The sequence below is a fragment of the Camellia sinensis genome, chromosome 7 (assembly GCF_055761805.1).
Source record: "Camellia sinensis isolate YWXY chromosome 7, ASM5576180v1, whole genome shotgun sequence".
Classification (NCBI taxonomy): domain Eukaryota; kingdom Viridiplantae; phylum Streptophyta; class Magnoliopsida; order Ericales; family Theaceae; genus Camellia; species Camellia sinensis.
Window position 1 is genome coordinate 112,464,391 of NC_138967.1, and position 10,838 is coordinate 112,475,228.

General features: G+C 34.6%; 1 long non-coding RNA gene across 1 annotated transcript; it reads left to right on the forward strand.

Annotated features, from left to right (window-relative positions):
* Window positions 1–487: 487 nt before the first annotated feature.
* Window positions 488–2,486, forward strand: LOC145794738 (uncharacterized). Its single transcript, XR_014334680.1, has 4 exons — window positions 488–557; window positions 701–799; window positions 1,708–2,104; window positions 2,193–2,486. It is a non-coding gene; the product is annotated as an uncharacterized LOC145794738 (long non-coding RNA).
* Window positions 2,487–10,838: the final 8,352 nt, after the last annotated feature.

Below are 10,838 nucleotides of genomic sequence, written 5' to 3' on the forward strand. Positions count from 1 at the left end.
ATATATAGAGAGAGAGAGAGAGAGATGGCTCACACTACTCACCAGTCACTATAGAGTGCCGTTACACACTACACTACATAGCTCACTATCTGTAAACACCACACCTACACATATTAAGAAGAACAACCACAGCCACAATCAATGCAAACACAAAATCATAAAAATTGAGAAAATAATCACCTAACGTGATTGTCTAGATCTTAAGATTTAACCAACCAGGCACCCATACACCATGAAGAATAACAACTGTGTAAGCCAAAACCGAGCTTAGATCTAAGATTATAAAGAAAATGAGAGGAAAATGTGAACCTATCGTGTTTTGAAGGAGATATATGGTTTAACGAAGAAAATATTAGTCAAATTGGCTGATATGATATATGAAATCGTATCGGCAGTATCAGCCAGTACTTGTGTGATTTTGTTTCTTTCTAATACAACCACTTTAACTCCTCAACTGTTTATTCAAAATAGTGTTTCACATAGACATTGGCAATGGCATAAGGATCCAAGATTGGATTGTCTTGGATTCCGGGGGATTTTTCCATCCAATACAATACGTGAGATGTATTAGCATAAGTTGATTTTGTGATCTGAGTGTGTTTAAATTAGCACATAGCATAAGTAGTTACAAGCACATTGTGGATCTTCTTAAGAAACCTGTAGTTGATGAAGCATAAGAAAGTTTTTTTGTCTGTTGCAGCACCTTTGGTTGAGGCTGACAAGGACACGGATGAAAAAAATTATCTTCTATGGAGATTAGAGAAAGGGGTTGCAGAAGGCTCAACGGAGATCCCAAAAGGTACATCTTCCTCACCCTATTTAGACATTTAAAACAAAAAATTCAAAAAGAATCAGAACCAAAGGCCGCGCTATACACAAAGAGGTTATTATATCATTCTTATCTATTTATTATCAAAATCTGCGTGATCTTATTTCCTCCTAAGTTGTCATGTATTATTTGCTCGATATTTATGGGGATGTAGTTATTGAGATGAGAACCGCGTAGAAATTCATTTTATGAAACTGAATTTGTCTTTGTACTCGTACAAAGACAGAAGCATGAGTAGAAAAAGGAAGAATTTTTTTTTGATATTTTGTTGACATTGTGTGGAATCTATCCATTTGTGTGCAATAACTTGGTTTTCCATTTTAATTCTTTTATTTTTGTTTATTTGGTGAATGACAAAATTTATTGAAAAAGATGAAAAGAATCAAACAGAGTACAGAACAGAAATCAATGGAGGAGAACCTCTATACCAAGCCAGCCAACACAAACAAACTACCATCTCCAAGATAGAGCAGAAACAGAGCATACTACTATCAATAGAAAAGCATAACAAACAGCCCAAATTGGATTAATAGTTTTCCTATTTTTTTAATATCTTGATGTACATGTGATTTATCAACAGAAAAAAAAAAATAAATCTTCATGTCCATGTTCTTAGCCAAAAAAATCTTCATAGGTGGAGGTTGCAAGAGTTAAGAGTTTTGGGCAGATTTGTTGATTAGTAGTAACATCAGTTATATTTGTTTTACTTCGAATAGATGCATCGGACTTCAAAGCTTTAATATGGTAGGTTATATGCCCAAGTTATCATAGAGGAAAGGAAAAGATATATGGGCTATTATTACATTGTGGTCACAATTGAACATGGTCACCAAGTGTTTGAATCTGCTTTCACAATTGAGTGTCATGGTAATTTGTAGATTTCAAATGGGAGATTCGTCAGGACTTGGTGCGCACATAAAAAATCAGTGACTTACTTGACATTTTCAAGCGATGATTCATTTCTTATTTCTGGTTCAAAAGATGGCATGATCATTATTTGGCCTATGATCGGGTAAAAAAAGTGAATCTTCATTTCTTCAACAATTTAATTTTTGTATTTGAATGTCATTTAGTTTTATTTTTCAGGAAAAATAAATAACTGACTTTGTAATCACATTATTTGGTAGAAGTTTGGTAGACGAGATAGATTGTTGGATTGTGGCTTTAAAACTAAATTTTTCGTTGGAGCTTTCATTCTCTATAACGGGCCTATTAACTACATCAAGTGGCTCAAGTTCAATTTTTTTATCAAGCTCCCTCGATGGCACATGCAAGGTTACTTAATTATGTTAAATGTTTCATAATAATATCTTCCTAGCATGAGTATTTTTGTTTCTCAAAATGACTTATTTTCGTATTGTAGGTATGGGACCTTGTTACTGGAAGACTTTTACAAACTCGAGCTTTTCCACTACCAATTATTACAATAGTTGTTGATCCAACAGAGATGACGTTATTTTCTGGTGGTATAAATTACTAGTGGATTTTTATTTTTTTTTTTGTATACGGAGGACATCATTTTTGTATGATTATCTGTTTGTATGGAATTATTATTTTGGGTTGGATTATGTTTGGTTTGTATAGAATTTGATGTTACAAGACCAAATTTTTGGATGGTTGAAAGTGAAATAGAAATAGACATATGTATTGTTTTGTTTATATACAGGGTGCAGGTTGCACGAAATAAATACAGGTTATGCAGAAATTAATAATAATAATTAAAAAAAAATAACACTAAATAAAGTTTTTGGTGACTAAATGTTTAGTAGCCAAAAAAACAAAATAAAACTTGTTGGCTACTAAAAATTTAGTAGCCAAAAACAAACCAAAAATTTTTTGGCGACTAAAAATTTAGTAGTCAAAAATATATGAGACTTTAGGCGACTAAATAGTTTAGTAGCTAAAAAAAAATATGAAAATTAATTTTTTTTGGCAACTAAATATTTACTAGCTAATAATAAATGATACTTTGGGCGACTAAAATTTTTATTCGCTGAAAATGAAAATTAATTTTATTTGAAAACTTTTGGCGACTAAATATTTAGTCGCCAATTTATGACTTTTGGCTACTAAAAAATATTTAGTCGCCAATACGTCGTACTTTTCCCTACTAAAACATTAGTAGCCATTTATAGAACTTTTGGCAACTAAATTTTTTTTAGTCGCCAAAACCTTCCCGACCGTTTTCCCGCGACAAATCTAGCAACCAAAATATTTAGTCGGGAAAAGGCTTCGGCGACTAAAAACCTTACTTTTGGCGACTAAAACTTTAGTCGCCAAAAGTGCATTTTCTTTTAGTGGCTTCCCTAAATGTAGGGGTGTAAATTTGGCCCGACCCGACTCATGTCGGGCCTCACGAACTCCCGCCAAAATTCAGGCAGGGCAGGGTCGGGCCGGCCTACGGGCTAAAAAATTAAGTCCAAGGGTATTCGGGCCTTGGACGGGCCAACCCAATGGGCTCAGGCTTGGCCTTAGGCTTAGGCAGGCCTGACCTTTTTTTTATTTGTTTTTTTTTAAATTTTTCTACTAAAATGTTATTATTTTTCATTAAAAAATACACTGGGCCTTGACGTGGGTGAGGCTTCAGGTCGGACTCTAAGTGGGCCTTAAGCGGGCCGACAAGGTGGGCCCATGGACCAGGCTAAGCTCGGGCCTGGGCCCAAGCGGGCCTAAACAGGCTAGGCCCATCTCGGGTCATGGGCGGGCTTCGGGACGCCCACGGGCCGCGAGCCATTTTCACCCCTACCTAAATGTAGGGAATTGAGTAGTGAGCTTAGTAGAGTGACTTATTTTGTATTTGATTCATTAAAGGCCTCTTTTGGAAAAGTACAAAAAAAAAAAAAAAAAAAAAAAAAAACCCAACTTGTTGGCTTATTTGGATAATATCACCTCTTTATTTTTATTTTTTTTGCACATTTTTTTTTTGTAATAAGCCAATAAGCCAAAAAAAAAAAAAAAAACAAGCCAAAGTAGGGAAAAAGTAGAAATAGGAAAATTATTGGGATGCTCTTCTATGATATTACTTCTGTACTTTTACAATTTTTTTCATAATAAATAAAAGAAAAATCAAAAAATTAGTCATACACAATACAACCATTTAAATTTTTAATTCAAGATTTACCCATAAATTGAATTTATTGCCTAAATTCAAACTTAGTGTATAATAAATTACACTTAAATGAATACATTTCACGTATTTTAAAATTTTGGTTTTATTTATTTATTTATTTATTATTTATTTTTATTTTTTTTAATACATAGCTGTTGGCCATGTATCCTCCCCAAATAAAAGAAAAAAAGAGTATATATATTTGGTTGATTTTCAAAGCTTTTTTTTATTTCTTTAATTAAAACTAATTTGTCAAAAATAAATTTCAAAATTTTATTTTATTTTATAATTTTTATAAATTACTTTCAACTCAAAATATATGAAATAATATTGAAATAATGTGTGTTTTTCATTTTTTTTTCACACAATTATATTTTATTTTTATTTTTTTTTTCAATAAGTACGTTTTAAAAACTCAACCTATTTAAGTGGGTGTTTGGGGTCTTGTTAACATATACCATATGGGCACCAAAAAACTAAAAGACAAAATAAGTGTAATATTCAATATATTTTCATTAGTATTATAATACTTTTCACTTGTTTTAGAACACTTGTTCACTATTTTAAAAAAAAAATTTGTTCCATTAATCCCAATATTAAATGATCCATAAGAGTACTTGTTAGCGTATGTCTTCCTTTTTTGTAGCTTTTTTGTTGGTTAATTTTCTTCTTTAGTAAAAAATTTGGAATTTTAGATTCAACAAATGAATTGAAAATTTTAAAAAATCTAAAAGAGATTAAAAAAAAAAGTGTAAAAAAAAAATCAAAATATAATGAATTTTTTGGGCCTATTTTTACTTTTAAAATTTTTTTTGACAAAATTACTTTTTTAGATTCTGATTTACACAAGATTAATCGAAAAAATAATTTTTTTGGGACAAAATCTAAATTGTTTTGAAAATGTGACCGTTTTTAGGGGTGTTTGAAAATGAGCTTTTTAACTTTTATAAAGAATGTAAAAGAATAAATAAATAAAATGAAATGAATAATTTCATAATTTAAAAATTTTTTAATTAAAAATTCACCATCCCAAACTAGGACTGCATGTATATGTATTCAATAATGTTTCGTGGCTCGATTTTTGCGTGGCGAGTGGCCCGACTTTTCACTTTCAACCTCTCTCCCTTTGTCTCCTTGCTCTGTTTCTTCTCTTCTTCTTTTACTGTTCATCTCTTTCTCTTCTTCAACAATTTATGATGATAATTGGAGAGCTTTCCCATATTGGCACTATATTTTAGTTGTTCATCTCTCCATTGATTTGTTCATCTCTCTCCATTGAAAGAGAGCTGATCTAATCAATATATTTTCATCTCTCTCCAAACTCTCTGAACAAATCAAAATTGTTGTTCATCTCCCAGATTGGCAAAAAACATTGAAGATTAGTTTATGATTAATCAATTGGAGAGCTAACAAATCAAAACCAAATTAAAAATCTGAGAAAGCTAACAAATCAAGCCAAAACCAATTCAAACCCAAATCTGGAAAAGCTAAAAAACTAAACCCAAAAATCTGGGAAAAGAAATCAAACCCAAATCAGTCAAACCCAAAAATCAAAATCAAAATCAAAATCAAAATCAAAACCAATAAGCCACAGACCAAATCATACAAAATCAATCAAACCCAAAATAGAGGGGGAAGAGAAGGAGCTCGCCTTGCCTCGTCGTAGACTCCGACGGTGATCCGGATTGTGGGTGTCGGAGAAGGAGAAAGAGGAGGCTTTTGGAGTAGAGAAGAGAGAGAGAGAGAGAGAGAGCCAAATCAAACCCAAATCAAAAATATGGGACAGCTAACAAATCACCCTCCTCTGTCTTTTCCTTCTCTTTGTCTTCTCCTTCTCTTCTTCTGTCTTCCACCTCCTTTGGTCTTCTCCTCCTCCTATTTGTTCAGAGACAAAACATAGGAAAAGAGAAAAAGAAAAGAGAGAGAAAAAAAAAATCTACCCAAACCGACGTCGTTTTGGGTAGATTCGAGCCGTTCGGGCTGAATTGTTTCGAGCTACGAAACATTATTAGTATGTACTTCGCGGAAAATGTTTGGTGGCCACAAATTCTGTGGCTCAAATGACCTTAAAATGCCAAAACAACGTCGTTTTGGCATTTTCAGAGTTGTTTTGTACCCAAAACGACGTCATTTTGGCATTTTCGGGCCATTTGAGCCACAAAATTTGTGGCCACCAATCATTGCCCGTATTTCGCGAAGGAAAAAGCAAACATCTCTGATTTCGATAGTCAATGTAAACAAAGGGTGAAGCCCATAGGACTGTTACATAATTGTAGTCCCACACACTTTTGCCTACTTTCTTCACTTTCAACTTCCAAAAGAATATGAAACAACAAAAAGATAATGTGAAATTACATATATTTCTAAAATTTAGTTTTGTTTGGAATAAATTTTTTTAGCTTTATTGTTTAGTATTTTAGTTATGTTTTACTAGATAAAAAATTTTTATTTGGGATAAATTTTGACTTTTTTATTATTAATTTGATATTGTGAAAGAAAAATTGAAATGATTATAGTTTAAATGTAATATTTTATCTTCTTTTGATCTTTTAACCCATTTCATTTTTATTGACTAAATTAATCCATTGTAACTTGACTTAGCGACAATTGACATGGTAAATTGTTAGGCTTAGCTTCTCTCTAGTCTTTAATTGGCTTACAGAGGTACTGTTGGGTATATTGGATTAATTTTTAAATTCTGTTTTGATAATTTGAACCGTTCATATTTTAGAATTCGTCGAGTATATTATTTATGCTAAAATTCAAGTTGATTAGATAACAACAATTATATGTTTGGTTCAATTTTATATAAAAAAATAAGCGGTAAAAAAATAAATATTCATACAAAATTGATCTGAATATGTGACTTCCGTTATTCAATTGAGTTATTTTTTACTAAGAATGATGTACTCGGCGAATTTTAAAATGCAAATGATTGGATCATCGAAATATAACCTAAAAATTAGGGATGAGCATGGTCTAGATTGGTTCAGATTGGGACAAAACCATGACCAATCTGTTATTTACGGTTCTTGAAAAATTGGAATCAATCCAATCCGTTTAAATCGTGGGACAAATCGGAACCAATCCATTAAAATAAAGATTGAATCAATTTAGGATTACGGATTCACATAATTAAATAACAAAAATATATATATATATATATATATATATATAAATATATAGAATGTTTTAATTTCATAAAAATATAAACATAGTATCATATTAGTTTCACAATAGTAACATATCTTTTTATAATAGCTACATACTGTTCTAGAATTTAAACAATCCTAAGAAAACTGGTTCCACATAAGTATTTAGACCATTACAAATTAAAACTAAAAACTAACAAATAAAAGTAATAAAATAAAATACTATGTGGATTTAGATTTGAGTTTATGTTTTATATAGAATAAGAGAAAATACTATGCCGGATGATGTATAACACAAATATAAGTTATTTGTATACGGTTCGGATCGGTTCTCATCCGAAACCATGGGGTTCAATTCGGAACCAATCCATAGACTACGGATGTTTAATTTTTCAATCCGAAACCGAGCTATGAATTTAAAAAATCAATTCAAACCTACCGGATTGAATTGAACTGGATCAAATTACAAATTTTACGAATTTCTTACTCAGTTCTACTAAAAATCGACACATTGAACCGACCTGGATTGCCAGTAAGGTTTGGTACCGAAAACAATCCAAGTCCTAAATTACTTAATACCTATCAGTCTCCCGTCACATTTGTCGTCTATTTTTATTTTTATTTTTCCTTCATCAGTTTTCTTTTTCTTGGCCAAATATGGGAATTCAATACGATCGAATTAACACATAAAATGTGTTATTATTTAATGTGTCGTCAATGAATTAGTTTAACGGAATCTACTTTTTAAATTTTATATTAATGCATTGACAGCATATTACATGGTATTAAAAATTAATACTCAGTTTTCATCACTATAGCATTTTTTTGAGGGTATTTGTAGGAACCCACACTTTATGTCCTCATCATGTTCATGAGCATCGGTAAGATTATGACTTGTTTAGCTTGCATGTGTATGTTGTGATTTGTTTCGCTTAAGCTAATGCGATCCATGTCTTGATTTGAAGCCTTGTGATTTGTCTAGTGTAGTGTGCTTATCTTGTTTCTCCCTTAATGCGAAACATAGGTTACGCCTTGCTTGACTTATACTAGCCGATGTTATTCCAATGCCGAGGTCATCCTTAGTCTAGTATTAGTTTCTTGAAACCCCTTGTTGACCTCAGTCCTTGCCTTGACCACATTAGCCGAGATGTTACCTTGCACCCAAGTGATCTCGTCCTGGAAGTGGTATGACCTAGGCCGAGGTGTGGCGCATCTAGGCCAAGATGTGGCACAGCTTAGTCAAGTGTTGTCCTTCCTAGCCGAGGTCATTGTCACCTCTTGCCGGAGTGTCATTCTGTGTAGCTTGTTAGATACGCCTTGTTGTTAGCCGATGTCATTGCCCTGTCAGAGAGCCCATACCGCTTTGCTTGTTGAACACCCTTCCACCATGCCTTGTCTGGCCTGTCAGCCACCTTTTCAGGATGAACCCAACCAATCGCCGCCACGTGTCTCAGCAGAGGGTTAACCCCAGAACCGGGTATAGAAAACTATCATTTGGTGTCATAACCTTGTCTTGTAGAGAGAAGTTCTAGGAGGAAGAAAGAGTTTTAGAGTGAGGAAGTAGATCTTCAAGCTTGATTTCTAGAGATCCAACCGTTAGATCCGCATTCTAAGGTTAGATTCTTGATCTACTCGTAATGTTCTTTATGTTTATGTTATTGCATTGCATGATTGAAAATGATTTGTAAGCCATGCATCGTTTTGAAGCTCGATTTTAGAAAGAGAAAATGACATTCATGTGTTCTTCAAGAAAGTCTTGTTTTGATCCGAAAGCTTTATGCCTAAATTCACGTTTTGTGTTTGTTCTTGCATGATTTCCAAGTATGGGTACCCAGGTCCATGTTTTCAAACTCATAGCACGAAAACCTCAGATTTGTGATGGCAGATTATGATCAAACATTCGTATTTTTCATGTTTTCACACCCATGTTCTTCATGTTCATCAGCAGAGGGGAACCCAGAGTTTCCCGATCTCTTTTCCTTGCATGTGGCCCTCGGGAACACACCTCGGCAAGGAGGTGTGGAACCTCGGCCTAGACCTGGTTGGTGCCCAGCATGTTTTCCGAAAACATTTGAGTACATACGAAACTTGTTGAAGGTGCATTCAATAGGCTTGCCCTGTGTTTGTAGGACTTGGGCTTGACTCGACCCCGACGTGTGAAGAAACTAAGTGAGTGGTATTTCTAATAAAGCTATGTTACACTTGTTTTGATAAATCTGGTTTTGCCTTGTCTTGAAAAGTATTTGATTTAGCATGGATGACTATCCCTATTTTGTATATTAAAGGCTATCTTGTTTTGATGACATTTCTTGAAAGTCCTTAGTTGCAGGGGACTATAATGCAACTGCACTCTTGTCTTGACAGTCCTTAGTGCTAGAGGACTCTAAACTTTCGCAGCACAGCTTGTCTTGACAGTCCTTAGTGCTAGAGGACTCTAAACTTTCGCAGCACAGCTTGTCTTGAAAGTCCTTAGTTGCAGGGGACTATAATACAACTGCACTCTTGTCTTGGGAATGTCATCGCCCTCTTGTATTAAGTAGATGTAATAACATCCAAAGAACTTGAAAGGCCGGCAATGAACTTGACTTTTCTTGATTGTAAAGTATACTTTGTATTGTTTTGAAAGAAATCTTGGATATCAATCATGCAAACCTTTATTTCTAATATCATTCACTGAGTATCCAAGCTCACCCTCTCTATATATATGTAGGTGATGAACAAGAAGGCATTGAGGCCTAGACGTGATTGCCGATATGTTTTGGGCGTATAGCCGACATGTTTTGGATTTGCGTTTTGCATCGTCTTGAAGATTACGCTTCTCGGCTTATGTTCTTTGTTTGTTTTGGCATATGTCGGCTTGAGAAGCCTTTTAGTCAGGATGTGTTTTGTATCTCATTCTTGCTGTACCTAAATTGTAAGACTTGTAAAGATGTTTGATGTATGACATTCCATTGGACTTATGCACGGCTCTCATGGACTATTTAGATTTTGTATATGTATATATATATATTGCTTCCGCACTTGTAAGCCCCATAATTTATACTCTGATTGTGTGTGATTTTTGTAAGACGGCCTTCGGTAACCTCGGGTTACTGGCCATCACGGCACCAAACTACTAGGGGCGGTTTGGGGGCGTGACAGATTGGTATCAGAGCGCAAGATCCTTGTAGTACGTTAATCACACACCTTGAGTCCTAGAGAGCCTAGGATTTCCCCTAGAATGATGTTAGGAATTGCATCATATTGCTTGCTACTTGACTATGTGTGCATCATTTTGGCCTAGACGCTCGTTACTTGCGTATGTGTTATTTGTTTAGTTGTTTTAAAGTCTCATCTTGCATTCCCCCTAGCATCATGAGGAGAGGTAGACCCCCGGTTGGCCGAGATCGATCGGAAGACAGGTTGGAGAGATTGGAAAGGTTGGTCGAAGGCTTGGTTCGTGAGCAGAGACAACCTAGGCCGCAGGATACTGGTACCACTTCTATGCATGCCGAACAGACGAATGGCCGATATGCAGCTCCACCCCCTCCAGTGCCACAAGTGCCTCCGCAGCAAGCTTTGTATGGGAACGACACGATAACTCTAATCAGAGAGTTCAAGAAGATGAAACCGCCGAGATTTCAGGGAGGCATAGAACCAATGAAAGCCGAGGCATGGGTTTTAGAGATGGAGAAGTTGTTTGAAGTTTTTCCCAGTACAGACGCCCAGAAGGTATCTCTAGCAGCATTCACATTAGACGACGATGCTC